The sequence below is a fragment of the Cibotium barometz genome, chromosome 13, assembly GCF_041138505.1.
Source record: "Cibotium barometz isolate CiBa-2024 chromosome 13, ASM4113850v1, whole genome shotgun sequence".
Lineage (NCBI taxonomy): Eukaryota > Viridiplantae > Streptophyta > Polypodiopsida > Cyatheales > Cibotiaceae > Cibotium > Cibotium barometz.
The window spans coordinates 4,123,201-4,140,444 of NC_141058.1; positions in this window are offsets into that span (position 1 = coordinate 4,123,201).

The following is a 17,244-nucleotide window of genomic DNA, read 5'->3' on the forward strand; positions in this document are numbered from 1 at the left end:
CAAGCATGGTGAACCAATTCTTAACTATTGTTTAGCACCCTATAATTCACAAATAATCATGTAGTCTTATCCTTGTTTTGGACAAATAGGATGGGAGAGGCAAATGGGGAGGAGGAAGGCCGAATAAATCTAGCATGGAGTAGTTAGGATAACTACTATTCCAGCTCGCTCTCCAATGCCTTAGAAATGTGGTAGGGAAACTTTGTCGAAGGCTTTGAACTAGGAACCAAATCTATGTGATGGTCCTTAGGTCTGCTCTCTGGGGGTGGGAGATTGGGTGGGAGGTCATCTCACAACATAATATTGCTGTATTGAGACAGTAGACCAGCCATCCTCTGATCCAATGAGGGTGCTATCTTGAATAACATTAGACTGAGAGTGAAAATAAATCAACGCATACTCTACTCCTTTTCTTATGGCTCATTGGGCCTCTTTGGAGATATGTGTACATAGACCAGGTGTAAACCCATCCACATCTGAATGATGCTTCTTTGGAGAACTGATATACAATGCTTAAGAACAAGATCTAAGACTGCCCAACATAAGGACGAGGAAGACCCTACGTCGGTTGAGAATCCACCAATCCAAGGGCATTGTAGAATATTCTTATGGGCCACTTATGCAAGTCCACGATAGTAGTTTTAGGACTGCACGTTTTCTCGCTGAATGGCTGAAGAGGAATTCAATGATTGCTTGGAGAAGAATAACTAAATGTTATCTTTATGCTTGACTAAATTCTACTTGATCATGCAATTTATGATGAATGATTGATGTTGAATACAAGCGCTTACTCATATATGCATACCTACACTGATCAGCTAGATTAGATGTTGTTAGCCAAGTTATTCTAGAAAAATAATGCTACATTAGCATTTAATTCTTGCACAAAAGGTTGTTTGCCCCACATTCTATTGGTTGATTGCCATCTGTCAACAACCTGTTGTTCTATGTTGCTGTGTTGCTGGAGCATGAATGTTCCCTCATGTTGTCAGCTGGATCTATTTGTGGTTCATGTCTATAAAGAGCCATGGGCTGGCTAGCACATAGGCATGTCTTACTAGCCTCTTCATACGCTAATGCTTTTGATGCAAAATCTAAGCTATGGCTAACTGCACTTATCTGATGCAAAACCTAAACTATGGCTGACTGCTACATGCACTTATATGATGGGGGTTCTAGGAGGCTGATTCTTTACTGACCTCTATGGCTCGAAGAAGGTCCTACGTAGCTTGTGCATGACTGTTCCTAGACTAAGGGCTCACAACGGGGTCACAGTGTATGACAAATGCTCCTAAAAAGGTACCATTGTTGTACAAATGTTGCACTGATGATGCTAGTGTGTCACTGTGTACCCTAGTGCAAGATGCACATTGTTCACAACAACGGGGTCACGGTGTACAAAAAATGTTCCTAAAAAGGTACCATTATTGTACAAATGTTGCATTGACAATGATGCTAGTGTGTCAGTACCCTAGTGCATGATGCACATGATAAATTCTCTTTCACTCATAAATAAATATAAAGACTAAGTAAGGATAATATTATAGTGCATATGTTTCCTAAGCTACCTACAAAAGGAGTTCAAAATGTAAAAACCAAGACAAGTGAGGATGAGGGTCATGCTATAGAAGGTCAAAAGCTAGGGTTTTGTCTTCCTCTGCACACCACATTTCCACAACAAAGGCTCTTCTCTGGCATGCAATGGCCTCTACTACCCACCGCAAGTACCATTTATTCAATTTTGTTCACTCTTTTATTAGTCATGGAGCTAAGGGGTAAGCAAGCACTATCTATCCCTAGGGCTTTTACTATTTATCCACCACAAGAGGAAGCCGACCCTTTCCTCTAAGGCTCACATGAGCTACATATGAAACCTTATGATGAAACTATAATGCGTGAAACCTCGAACTGCTAATGATAAAGTAAAAGGGAATATGGTACCAGCCTGATGAGAGATTCTTATGGGTCATCCTCGTGGTGTGCTCGGCATCAGGATCTCGTGCCTCGACATCAACTTCTTCGACTTGAGTTTCTACATCAGGCATATTTGCTTGCTTTTATATTCACTGATGTATTGATCATGACTTGGGAGCTCATGGATTGTTTCTGAATAAATTCCTGAAAAGGGGGACAAGGCCTATTCCCCCCACTGAGTTTGTGTGTGCTATGCAAATTTTCCTAAACCCTTCTCTCTCTCCCTCTCTCCCTCTCTCCCTCTCTCTATATTTATATCTCTTGGATACGTGGTGAAACTTGTCACAGCACGCCCCGCTGGGCTTACAATGGTATCATAGCAAGATTTCTCTCCAAGAATTTTTCTTTTGGGTGACAAAGCCATGTCGAGAGTAGAGAGCAACCAAGGGCCTAATGAAGGGAAGAACTATGAGGCTGATCTAGGACTTCAGGATGGGAAACAAGGTCATTGATCCATTACTCTCATGAGACCATGGCCATGTCATCAAAAGAGTACAATGATTTTCAACAATTCAGGCATTTTCTCAAGGATGGGGAATTTCTTGCTTAGAAAGCCAAGAGGGAACAAGACAAAAGAAGGGCTTAAAATTTTGAAGACTTCATCAAAGATAGATCCACCAAAGCATAAGGAGTTGAAGCTACCAAAGCCTATCTTCGTGCCAAAGGAGTCACCATTGTGGAAGGATCTAGAGCCACCAAGTCTATTTCTCATGGAGGAGACAAGGAGCCTACCCATAGGCCTACTATCTCATATGTAGCCTCTTCAGGACAAGAAAGAGAAAGGAAGGCACCAAGTCTATTTCTCATGGAGGAGACAAGGAGCCTACCCATAGGCCTACTATCTCATATGTAGCCTCTTCAGGACAAGAAAGAGAAAGGAAGGCAAAGGAGCCTACATCAACTAGCAAATTGGACTTCATGCTACCGAGAGAGAAGAGTGTCGAGTTTGATGCTTTCTATGGTAAAAGGGATACACAAAAAGCTTTATCTTTTATTAAGCAGTTCGATGCTACTTTTAGAGGAGAGGAGTTCTCTAAAAAATCCAAGATTGGCATGGTTTGCATGCACTTGAAGGATGTCACCTTGAAGTGGTGGCTACAAGTGGTATAAGAAGGAACTGAGCCAAAGACATGGACCGACTTCAAGGTTATGTTCAACAAGAAATTTTCTACCTGCAACCTTTGAAGTGGATGTGCAAAAAAGCATGGGATGAGGTAAAACAGAAAGTCGATGAGAATGTGGCAACTTAACAACTTTTCATATGTTTTATTGAAGTTTATTTCTTATATAACCCTGTTCCACTACTAATATAAATGTGTAAGTTTATGAATGCACTTCAACCTAAGCTTATGCCAGTAGTGTATATGGCTACTCCTAAATCTTTGGAGGAAGCCCAAGATAAATCTTTGTAGGTCGAGAATTTGTACATGCTTTGGATAGAGGGAAAGACAAAGAATGATAACTGGGATCCACCTCAAAAGAAGAAGTTTAAAGGCAGATCCCAATCGAGAGAACTGAGCCTCAAGAGAAGAAGGATATGAGTGAGGAAAAACCTCCACTTGTTTCAGGAAAATTATCCCTCAAGAAACTTGAGGAATATATTCCTCAAGAAACTTGAGGAATATACCAAAGAAGGGAAGTGTTTTCAATGCAAAAAAAAGGGACACTTGGCTACAAATTGTCCCAATAAGCCAAAGCAAGACGCCACAGAGATCGGAAGATCATTAGATTGAATTCATGCCAAGAAGTTTGTCAAGTGGATTGCAAGTGACTAGTCCATTTCATGACTTGACTATGCTAGCTAGGAAGCCCTTACACCATAGAAAGAGTGCAAGAACCAGCCAAGGTCATGGGGCTTTGCCTAACTACACTCGAGGGAAAAAAAACTCAAACCGAGAAGCTAATCTACCATAACCTAGCCCACAATTACACACCTTGTGAATGCTTGTGCTCAGATTCTCATAGGAGACATTGTTGCTACGTAGCCACACTCCAAGCTCCACTCCAACACCACCGCCCACTCCAATGGAAGCGCAACCCTCCTCTCACTCAATATCCCTCTCTCACATGCACTCGCACATACACAATGAGTATAGTAGCTCTAATTGCAGTAGACAAGCAAGCAAAAAACACAAGAGAGCAAGAGAGTTAAGAACAAGAGCACTCTATTAGTTGCATAAGATAATGAATGGTGAGAATACAAAATGGCCCTTATATTGGCCCCTAGCCTTCACACTTTGGACGGCCATACTTAAAAAATAGGTCCATGGCTATCTAGGGCCACCTAGGGTTGTGCAAACACTTAATCTAAGAATATAATGTCCATAATGAATCCCATGGCGCGCCTTTCATAGACAAGCGACGATTGCACACATAAAATATACAATGTTAGCATTCTTAATGTTAATGACCAAATGAAGTGACGGCGGTTGCCAATGGATGGCGTCAACATTGGAGAGGTGTCCAGTGAGGGTTAACATGCCCCCCTTTCTAATGCAGATTCTGTCCTTGAAATATGTCGATGAAGATTGGTCAAGGCTGTTTTTGCTGGTCATGTGGTCTACAAGGGAAAATGGTACAATGAGTAAGGTGCATTTAAGCATAATGCAAACACCAATCAAGTAGTGAGGAAAGATATTTACGAGACTGGTTAAATTTTCTAGTTAAGACAAGGGTAATATTAAGGTTGGTCCAAATTCAATCTGAACTAAGATGGAGTAAAAAGCATGCCTCGGGTTATGAACTTAGTCTCAACACACAATCACTTTGGTGAAACGATCTCTAGCTATTATCTAGCTTCATAAACGATCTCTAGCTATTATCTAGCCTCATAAATGAAACTATTAAGTGATTATTATAAGTGTTTATTTTGATTCTAAAAATATAAAAGAAGGGCACCACCCTACAGAGACCCAAGCAATGGTCCAGAGACCTCATACAAGAGTATCTAAGAACCGCTAAGTACCTCCACAAAGATGGTTTTTTTTAGATACAAGAGTAGAGTATCTAAGAACCGCTAAATACCTCCACAATGATGGTTTTTTTTAAAGCCCTTTATTTGATAGACCACCACAAGGTCTCATCCCATGGAGATCAAGGCTACGATCCCAAGGCTCCATCACTAAGAGCCAAAAGCCCTACCTAGATCGCATACGACAAGTGGGAGCAAAGGTCTCATCAAAATCAATGCCCTTTTCTTGAGCATAACCCTTTGTAACAAGTCTAGCCTTATAGCGATCAACACTGCCATTTGGCTTTCGTTTCAATTTAAAAACCCACTTACATCCAATGGCCTTTTTACCAATAGGCAAATCACACAAAGACCATGTACCATTCTTCATTATAGCATCATATTCACTTTGCATTGCAGCCAACCAATTTTCTGAATTTTGTGCCTCATCAAATGAAAGAGGTTCTTCCCCTTCACACATACTAGACACAGTCAAAACATAACAATCTGATGCATAAGAGGCATGCTGAAAACCTGAATGAGTACGACTAGTCATAGGTGTATCAATCTTACTATCACGCAAGGTTTGCACCAGCCATTTAGGCATACCTCTAGCTTGCTCATTTTCAGCCCTATCCTCATGAATTACATCCTGTAAATCTGCATCAGAAATAGGTTGATCTATGATGTCGTTTGAAATCTGCATAGGCTGAATATTTGCCTCATTAAGACTTACATTTGAATTCCCACCTGTAAAGAGAGGCAACAACGTATCAAATACATCCCGTGAGCTCACACCTGTCTCTTTGGTACATGATAACAAGGGCTGCACAGCATCTTCCACAAAAACATCATCTCGACTAATCAAGATACGCTTTGACTACGGATGATACAATCTGTAACCCTTGCTTTCAGCACTGTAACCAACAAAAATGCATTTGATGGCGATGGTTATCTTCTTGTGGGTTTTTTTGTTTTTATTTTGTTTTTTAATAAACTAGGGTCACTTTCACAATTCATCTAGAAGGATCTATTCTAACTAAAGAGGGCACACTAAGGAAGGTGGAGTGCTTGGCATACTCCTTTGGCATACTCTAAGGTCGATCTCAAGGAAGATTGAACTAGGACCAAAGCCTAAATGGTTATCCAAGTAATAACTAGAAAATTGATAGACCAGATACCTAACAATGCAAGAAGGCACTCAAAAAAGCACTAAATGCAGAATCATAAAAAGATTGAAACAAATAGCAAAAGGTGAGGACGGATTAGAATACACTTGGCAATGAGGAAAATCCTATCCATATCGAGGTTGCACGTCCCCACCACATGTTGTAATTCTAGATCTGGTTTACACGACTACACCTTTATAATTGTAATTCAATACTCTTCTAGTAAGCTCATCGTTAGATAACCATAGTTCGTAAGCATGCTTCGATTCTTCACCACTAGGTTGATTTTTCTCATCACTTGGGTGTGCTTCATATATATATGTGTCCTCTAGTATACTAGGCAATGGTCTGAGTGCATCCTCACTGAGAAATGGCATGGGTACTATAGGTAAGTTAGCTAAGTAGCTACCGTGAGCTAAGCTATCTCGGTGGAAATCACCCACCATGCTTTAGAAGGGACAATGAGTCAGACATATTATTCCAAAAAATGACTGTGTAAGTCCGTAAGTTCTTACCCTCCTCCACTGATCTACAAGCTGTTCTTGTGCAATTCTATTTTGATAGGGTCCTCCCACTGGTAGCGTACACTCACGTGATTATGTCGTTGTGGTGTCTCTCCTACCACCATGGACGATAGTCCTGTCCCATAGCACCTAAAATAAGTTTTACACTGCCAACATAAGTAGGACACTCCGTACAACAAAGGCTTTCCATCATTCTTAGCAAGCAACTTCTTGGTGTAGTGCCTTGATTTCAATGCTTTAGACATCTATAAATTTGCATACACGGGCACAAATATGGAGAAAAAATGCAATCATCGAGAGCCCCCGCCAAACGACAAAAAATGTAATTTTAAAGTTAAAATAATTTAACTTTCTTGATGTCTTCTTCTCTATGTGTGTCTGCATTTTTTTCTGATTACGCTTCTTGACAGAGCTGGCACTACAAGGAGGAGTGTACAAGCAAAGCCTACCAGCATTGCACCAGCAAAATGAAGATCGTTGGTAGGAGCGATGTTAACTAGAAAAGTTACCAATAAATTTACCAAGGAAACTAAAAGTTTTAAAAATTGTCGACACGCTTGATTCGAGGGTATCGCCCAAAAGTTTCCCCCCATTCCTTGCACTCTACCTTGCTTATTGGCAGCAGCATGCCCTCTCTCTTCCCTCTTCCCTCTTAATCCTCCTCACTTTCCTATCTTCTCCCATTTGCTAGCACACGGACACACACACACACACACACATGCTTGCCAAGGTTCTCCCTCTCCCTTTTACACCCTCTCTCAATAGTGTTTTCTCATTAACCTCTCATGCCATTGAGATTAAGCGGTCTCCCTCTTTGTTAAGCTCTCTTATACCTTATGCATGAAACCCTAATGGTCAATATTAGGGATTGTCTCTTACACCCTCTCTCCCTCTCCCATGAACAAAACACTAATGGTCAATATTAGGGTTTAACAAACATGTGTGGGGAACAAAGAGAGTTTGCAAAGTAGTTTAGTTAATTTAGATTAAGCTAATAGTATAGATTGATTAGTACATGCTTGTTCTTCTTTTATACATAATGTTGGGTTTTAAAAAACTAACTCATTTTTATGGTTTTTGCCTAGGTTGAGAATGGTTGAAGAAGAAGCCTACTCAAGCCACTACCATGCTCAACCATTGTTGTGAGGTATGTGGCACCATCTCCTTCTTTTTCTCTTTCAAGACCGCCATGCTCAACCATTGTTGTGAGGTATGTGGCACCATCTCCTTCTTAGTCTCTTTTCAAGACTGCCAAAAGAGGCAAGAAGTTATTATGGGTGCAGTTCATGGCATTCTAATCGGTTTAGAAAATGCCTAAAGCACCCATGGTATACTTGTACGCTATGCGCATAGCATCTTTACATGGCATGGGTGCATTGCGTTTATTTCACAAGCGTTTTTGCTTGCGGATTGGACACAAAGCACCCATGCCATTCTTAAAAGCTATGCAAGTAGCGTCCACACATTCCATGGTCACTTTTTGCAGGGAAGTCTTCCAAAAGTTGGATATTACTCTAAGTATGAGTATAATTGATCATCCACAATCTAATGGTCAAACCAAGAGGAATAACTAGATTTTAAAGGGCATGTTGCATGCATGTATGTCAATGAAAAGCAATCTGTCTTCCCCCTCAAATCCGCTTCTCTTATTCTATGAGTGTTTCTTCCACTCCTATAATGGTTGGATCCGACAGGTTCTTCAAGGTTGTAAGATTCCTCCCCCAAACCCCTTTTTGATGTCTAGTATCTTCTTCTATAATCAATCCCTCTTCAGAAATATAAAAGACTTGTTTCTAACTGTTTTAACCTAGAGAGAGAAAATATTCTAGAGAGAGAATATTCAGATTTTTAATATTTTTAGATAGAAAATTATCTCATCTTATTAAAATAAGTTCCCCTGAAACAGAAATTCAAAAAAGAACTTTCCAATGTGCAATTGGAATTAATTAGAAATGTGTATAAAGGACCTTAGTCTAAGGGTCTAGATTTTCAGAAATTTTTGGATTATGGTCCAATTAAGGTTCCTATGGGCCAATAGCATCAATCCATGTGTAGGGAGGAGATAAATCCAATTTGAAAAAGAAGATACCCAAAAATGAGTAAATGCTCACATAAGATGAAGAGTTGAAAATGTACAAGGTTTATTAGTAAAAAATTATGAGCAATATTAAAAGTATGACATATGTAAGGAAGAGGAGTTCTTTAAAGGAGGTGCATATTTCACATAAGATGAAGAGTTGAAAATGTACAAGGTTTATTAGTAAAAAATTATGAGCAATATTAAAAGTATGACATATGTAAGGAAGAGGAGTTCTTTAAAGGAGGTGCATATTTCACATAAGATGAAGAGTTGAAAATGTACAAGGTTTATTAGTAAAAAATTATGAGCAATATTAAAAGTATGACATATGTAAGGAAGGGGAGTTCTTTAAAGGAGGTGCATATTTCACATAAGATGAAGAGTTGAAAATGTACAAGGTTTATTAGTAAAAAACTATGAGCAATATTAAAAATATGACATATGTAAGGAAGGGGAGTTCTTTAAAGGAGGTGCATATTTCACATGCTTGAATGAGTTTTAAACTCATAAAAATTGAGATATTTCATCTCTCCTCTCTCCTCATTTAAGTCTAGTTCCAAAAAGTTAGCTTAACTGACCTAAAAATGGTCAAATATTGACCAAACTGATTTAGAGAATTCTAGAATCAGTTTGTTTGGTTAGGAGCTCAATTTTTCCTATAAATAGAAGCCTCCCCCTTGTTGAAAAATATATAGTGTTTATGCATCGTTACTCTACTCCACCTAAGCCAAGAACTGTGAATTCATTTAATAATTCACTAGTTTTTGGAGCTTCCCTCTTTCTTCAATCCCCATTAGTGGCTCCATCAACATACTTAACCAATTGATTGGTTGGGGGCCTCTACCGTGAACAAAGAATCAAGCAAGTTGTAAGGTAATTAGTGAATATTGATCTTTCTATAATTTCTCAATGTTTCTCTCTTCTCAACCCCTCTGAAGCTTGAGAAGTTTAATTGGTATGGTTTTTTTTAAATGCTATTGAAGTTTGAATAGTAGTGAAGAGTTACATAATTTAATAAATGCTATTGAAGTTAATTTTCATTTATGATTAAATTCTAATGATTCTTATGTAAATTCTCTCTCTCACTCAAGAAATGGTCATACTCATGACCGTTCTCAATCCAAATCAAGCTTTTCATAAAGCTTTTCCTTAACCCAAGATTAAGCTATGCTTGAGGCCAAATTAATGGCTTTTTTCTATGCTTTTAGTTTATGAATATTGATGATTCAATCCATTATGGATTAATAATCCAATTAGAGATCATTTTAATTATTTCCTTAATGATAAGCATTATCCCTTAGAAAAATTGAGATTTATCAGTCATAGCAGCGGAGCTATGGCAAAATTTTTATAAAAATTATGCATAAAATAATCTCATTCAAAGCATAAAAAGAGGACTTCCTACCATATTCTAGGAATTATCATCCTAGATTAATTGAAAGAATTTCATTACAATCATGGAGAAATTGAATTTTAATATTAGGCATAATGGATAAATTTTTATATCAAAAGTGTTATTTTTACCATTTTTATTTCATGCATAGAAGTATGCATAATGGATAAATTTTTATATCAAAAGTGTTATTTTTACCATTTTTATTTCATGCATAGAAGTATGCATAATGGAAAAATTTTTATATCAAAAGTGTTACTTTTATCATATTGGATTTCATGCATAGAGGTATGCATAAAAGTTGATTATTTTATTATAAAAGTGTGACTTTTATCATAATTGAATTTCATGCATATAGGTATGCATAAAAGATATTCTTTTTATACTAAAAGTGTGATTTTCCTCATAAATGGATTTTATGCTTAACTTAGATGCATAAGAGAAATTTTTTTATTCTAAAAGTGTAATTCCTACCAAATTGAATTTATGCATAAGAAGATGCATAAAAGATTGATTTTTTAATTCAAAAGTGTCATTCTCATCTAAATTGAATTTATGTATAGAAAAATGCATAAAAGATTAAAATTTAATTCAAAAGTGTCATTTTCATTAAAAATGAATTTATGCATAGGAAGATGCATAAAAGATTGATTTTTACTTTGAAAGTATTAATCTCCTTAAATAGAATTTATTCATAAATAAATGTGTAAAGAAATCTTATATCAAATGTAAGAATTCTCTTGTATTCTATAAATAGATAAGAGATGTGATAGGATGTGATAAGAGGTGTGATAAGATGCTTATGAAATAAGTTAGGAGGTGATAAGAGATGTGATAAGAGGTGTGATAAGAGGTGATAAGATGCTTATGAAATAAGTTAGGAGGTGATAAGATGAATTAAGATGTGTATGGGGGGATGAGGTAAGAAGTGTATATGATAGGATAAGATGTATATGGGTTGTGATAGGGCGAGAATGGATGTGATGTAAAAGATTAGATGTGAAGGTATATGGGGTTATATAAATGGGAATGTGGAAATGGATGTATGTATGTGGATGTGTGGATGTGGAGATGGGAGTGTGGATGTATGAACGTGAAAATGGATATATGCATGAAGATATATAGGCATAGATGTGAATGTGGATGTAGATGTGGATGTATAGATGTGAATGGATGTGGATGTATAGATGTGAATGGGAATGTGGATGTGGATGTATGTGAATGTGGATGTAGATGTGGATGTATAGATGTGAATGTGGAATGTGGATGTGGATGTATGTGAATGTGAATGTAGATATGGATGTATGTGAATGTGAATGTAGATGTGGATGTATAGATGTGAATGTGGAATGTGGATGTATAGATGTGGATGTATGTGAATGTGAATGTAGATGTGGATGTATAGATGTGAATGTGGAATGTGGATGTATAGATGTGGATGTATGGGAATGTGGATGTGGATGTATGTGAATGTGAATGTGGATGTGGATGTATGTATGTATGTGGATGTAGATGTGGATGTATGGATGTGTATGTATGAATGTGGATATGGGATGTGGATGTATAAATGAGGATGTGAAAATGGAGGTAAGCATGTAGATGTGGATGTATGAACGTGAAAATGGATATATGCATGAAGATATATATGCATAGATGTGAATGTGGATGTAGATATGGATGTATAGATGTGAATGGATGTGGATGTATAGATGTGAATGGGAATGTGGATGTGGATGTATGTGAATGTGGATGTAGATGTGGATGTATAGATGTGAATGTGGAATGTGGATGTGGATGTATGTATGTATGTGGATGTAGATGTGGATGTATAGATGTGAATGGGAATGGGGATGTGGATGTATGTGAATGTGAATGTAGATGTGGATGTATAGATGTGAATGTGGAATGTGGATGTATAGATGTGGATGTATGGGAATGTGGATGTGGATGTATGTGAATGTGAATGTGGATGTGGATGTATGTATGTATGTGGATGTAGATGTGGATGTATGGATGTGTATGTATGAATGTGGATATGGGATGTGGATGTATAAATGAGGATGTGAAAATGGAGGTAAGCATGTAGATGTGGATGTATGGATGTGAATGTGGATGTGGATGTGGATGTATGGATGTGGATATGGATGTGTATGTATGAATGTGGATATGGGATGTGGATGTATAAATGAAGATGTGAAAATGGAGATAAGCATGTAGATGTGGATGTATGGATGTGAATGTGGATATGGATGTGGATGTATGGATGTGGATATGGATGTGAATATATGATATGTGATGTGAAGGAATTTGAAGTGAAGAGATGGAAAATGAGGTGATTGGATGAGTACACATATAAATGGAATGTGGAATAAGTAATGTGGTTTAATGAGGAACAATGTGGAAAAATGAGAGTTAATATAGAAACTGTATTTGTAAACTGTTTGTAAATGTTGTTTGTAAATGGCTGTTTTATGTCAAGAATGCTGGGGAAGCATTTTGACCGTCTTGTGATTAAGGTCGTGGAGACCTAACTGATAAAGTTGCAACTGCTGACGGAGAGTCAATGGAGGACGTCTCGCGTAGCAAGGTCGACCGAGGTCTTGACCAGCCTCGGTTCGATTAAAATGGTGAGCTTCCGGTACGGTGGATGAGGGACCAAGGAAGCGGCCTATGAGTGAAGCGCTAGGTCACCTGCGAAGGATCCTAGAGGGTGCTGACCATACGGTGCTCGGGCTCTGGGTCGCCTAGGATACCCACGCGTGCGTCGAGGAAGATATTGGAACAAGGAGTAAGAGTTGTTTTGTGAAACCGGGCATGGATCTGGTTGACTGACCTTGCTGGTCCTCAACGGATGAGTCCATGGCTCTTTTATATGGATCTGTTGGTTGATCTTGCTGATCTTCAACGAGAGTCCATCTTGATAAATGATTATATTGCCGAGTATTATGGGCTAGGAACTATGGAAACGGCCTCTGAGTGGACAGGTGGTGAGCGTTCTAGTTACCAATGATGCCATAGATACTCTGATGATGAAGGAATGATGGGAAATTTGAGAATCAACCGGATAATTTGGAAGACTGTGATCAGTGGTACTATGGTTTCATTAAAGGATTGTTTTAAAGTTAGCTGATGCTAAGAATAAGGCAATTTCATATTGGGTGTGTAAGTGGTGTGCCTAATTTTATGTTTGCATGAACTTCCGGCTAGGGGGCCTTGGAACTCTTTTCCTTGGTACCCGGGACAAAACCTAACCAAATTCCAAATTGGATCCCATCACTACAGTGGTTGGGCGGTTGGCTAACCCATGGGATCGGATGGGGTTAGGCTGGACTGATGGATCCGTAAACCGAGACTCAATTTCTGTTATTACGATAGACGAAGTAAGTCCCGGATAGTAATTGTTCTATGGATAGGAATCAACGGCTGTGCCTCTTGATGGGGAAAAAAGCGTTGATCCCAATGATCCAAGTGCAAGTTTCTTCCTTGATCCGATCGAGTATCTTTATAGGTGCAGTTGGATCAGCGTGATCAGTAATGATCTTGACTACGTTAGAGTAAAAAATTATCCTGGTGGAATCGCCCGTGCTTTCCGGGTAAGGGAAGTTTTTTTCGGGTTCGGTTTTGGAAAAACCGACGGATTAGTCTCTTGTCCGGATATCCGTGGACGAGGCCCCGAATGTGGGACCCCTGTCCTGCGCGAGAAGTGCTACTTCCGCTGCTAGTACCCCGAATCTGTTGCTCGGTGGGAATAGGGGGATCTCACAAAGGTAGCCCCACTAAGGGCCCATACTCTTCAAGTGTCATGATTTTTAACAATATGGCTTTGGCATCCTCTTCTTCTACTGGTTCCCTAATGCCAGCAAATTGTTGAGTTATACTCTTTATTTTGTTAAGGTGTGCTGAAAGTGATTCACTATCCTTAATGTCCAAGCCAAAGAATTGTATTTTCAAGCTTATTTTTGAATTCTTTTCTTTTCCTCCAAACAATTTCTCTAACTTATCCCAAGCACCCTTAGATGTATCTTGTGATGCAATATGATGGATAAATTCATCATATTGCATAAATGATTGGGAGATGGATAAATCCATCTCCCAATCTTAATGCAATGATAGCTAGTCCTTTTTTCATTCCGGCTCAACCATTTATTCTTTTTATCCCCTTCATCCTTTGGACATTTTTCCCTTCCATTTACAATCCCCCATAGCCCATCCTTCATTAACATAAATTCAATTTTAACTTGCCATTTGTGGAAGGACTCCCCTTTAAACTTCTCAAGCACAAATGAATTAGTCATTGGGTTTTGAGATGGTCTTAACACCTGAGTACTACTCAAGGTCAGTGTCTACTCTCAGTACAAGCAATTTGATGGAAAACATTAGTGCAAATGCAATGAATTAATCACCAACCTTCGGGAAATAGCTCACTATTTTGGTGCAAAAAATTGGTGCTTTTTGGTGAGTGAAATTGAGTGATTAAAAGGGGAAAATGGAAGATGATGACATGTGAGTGTTTAGCAGTTCCCCAATGTGAGGTTTGATCCCTCAATTTGAAGAAAATACCAGATTAAATGTCCCTAATTGCTTAATGAGTCAAAATGGGCAAAAGATGATGATGATAGACTTGATTCTCTTCACACACTTAACCATTTACCTTGAAATTCAAACTAGGAGTAGCTCGTGTATAGAGGATTAATCACCTCAAACCACTTTGCCTAATTTGCTCTAGCTTGGGAGAATTCGTAAGTTTAACGGCCGACTGTAGATCTTCTTAGTGTGTATAAGCAATGGATTATGCTCAAACCTTGTAGTCTTCAAGGCATAGGCAAGCTACCCATTTGAGAAATTAGAGAAATTTCATCTACAACCATCAAATGAGCCAAAAACCTAGTCCAGGGGGGGCGGCATTAGATTTGCACGGCATGGTTCAAATCCACTCGAGATATTCAAGCTATAGGGGCGAGCATCTCAACTTGAGGCATATGTTTACCATACCAAGATTTTGCAGTAGTACCAAGATGCCATAATTTACATGCCAAAACTTGGCATGTCATAACTCAACATCATGCATAGCCTAAGTAGAAATGTCTACCATACATACAATTTTCTCTTTCTCATAAGTGTCCAAAACAAACAAGCCATTATCCAACATACCTATGTGATAATTACATTGCCACTTTCTGATCTCGTACAATACATTTGTCGTCTTCAAAATGTAGTATGTAACCCCTTTGTGTAAAAGAGGAAACTGACAACAAATTCTTCTTTATCCTCCCTAGCACATACAATACATTAAGGAGACTAATTCTGTGTCATCGATAATTATAAGAAAAATCTTATTAACACCCTTGATTGGATAAGAAGAGTTATTAGCACATGATACCTTCTTTCCTCTTGTAACAGCTTCTAGTGACGTGAACAAATCCTTGCGAGAGGTGATATGCATAGAAGCTCCACTATCTAAGTACCAAATCGTTTTCTTTTCATTACTAACACTAAGAGATATGTGTAGTGTCTTTATCATCTAACTATGTTGAGATATCGAGCTCAACTAGTGCTATGGGTGGACATTGATGACCCTCATGGGTGATAGCTTCCGCACTTATGTCACTAGCATGGTTGGTGAGATTATGATTGATATGCCGCCAATGGATGATAGGCTATGTGACTGCCACTTTGGAGTACTATAGTTATGGCATAGTTATAGCGCCAGCTCATATAGTCGGGTTTACACTATAGACCGACCATTTGTATGTTATTTTAGGAGAATAATTTTCCTTTATGTATGTACTGTTATCTTTTAGTTATAAGCTTATAGAGAAGAGAAGAAGATAGAAGAAAATTTAGCCATCCATCTCGCTCTTGTGTCTTGCACTCTCTTTTGTGTGTGTGTGTTGCACTCTCTTTTGTGTGTGTGTGCTTTTTCTTATACAAGGAACTCAAGCTCTCTCTCTCCCCCACATTCTCTTTATGGTATCAAATTTTCGGTTCATGTGAGAGCTAAGGAGGCAACCAAGAGGCAAGAATAAGCAAGGGTCTTTCCCTTCTTGGTTTAGATACAACACCCCTCGTAGTTTCGAGAGCTACACATCTCCGATTAAAGGCTTGGAGGTGCCTGTGTGGTACATAGTACTTTGTACTATAATTTTACGGCCAAAATTGCATTTTGGGTACCTTTAATTCTCCATTCTATTCACTGCTGCAAGAACAATTTTGGGAAGTTCTGGTTGAGAACTGTCTCTGGTCAAAATCTGGTTATTGCATAGTTCAGTAGTGCATTTTACGGCCAGAATCGCATTTTGGGTGCCTTTAATTCTCGATTCTATTCACTGTTGTTTGCAAGAACAGTTTTGGGAAGTTCTGGTTGAGAACTGTCTCTGGTCAAAATCTGGTTATTGCAGTGCAGTAGTGCATTTTGGGAGTGCAGACAATATTTGCACATGTATTGTCGACATTCGTTGTATGTATATGTACTCTGGTCAGATCTGATGACATATAGGTTATGCTGAAGTATCACTACACAGTCATCAGAGAAAGATTGCATGAAGGATGCAATTGAAAAAGCACGTGAGGAATTCGATGCATCTCTTAGGAAATTTAAGCAGTCTCTCTAATCCTCATTTGGAGGAGTGCTCTTCTCTCGTGGTGGGTGAAGCTAGCATAGCTTCATCCCTTGCACATTTACAAGCTAACCATGAGTTGTACCAAGATATCAAGATCTACATAGAACAAGATTGTACGGATTCGCAAGTTTCTAAACATACCTCACTTAAAGGGGTTAGTGAACCCAAAGTGCCGTTGTACACATTGGGCACTTTTGAAAAAGCTGAGAGCCATGAAGAGGATGAAAGTGAATGGGAAAATGAAACTAAATCAGATACAGGAACATCCATGGTTCCACTCAAAGGTTCTATCATGGTATGGTTAGATTTCACTATGGGCAACAATGTTAAGCACAAATGCGCATTGATTAGCCCTCGAGCTAGTCATAGCATCATGTCAATAGACACTTGGGTGTCATTAGGACAATCTAAGATCATCCCTAAAGACAATGGTGGTCTTGCAAGAGGTGCCAATGGACAAAACATTGAAGTTCCAAGTTGCTTTAGCTATGCTACTCAAATCAGTGGAAATGTAGAATTTAGATTCCATGTTAT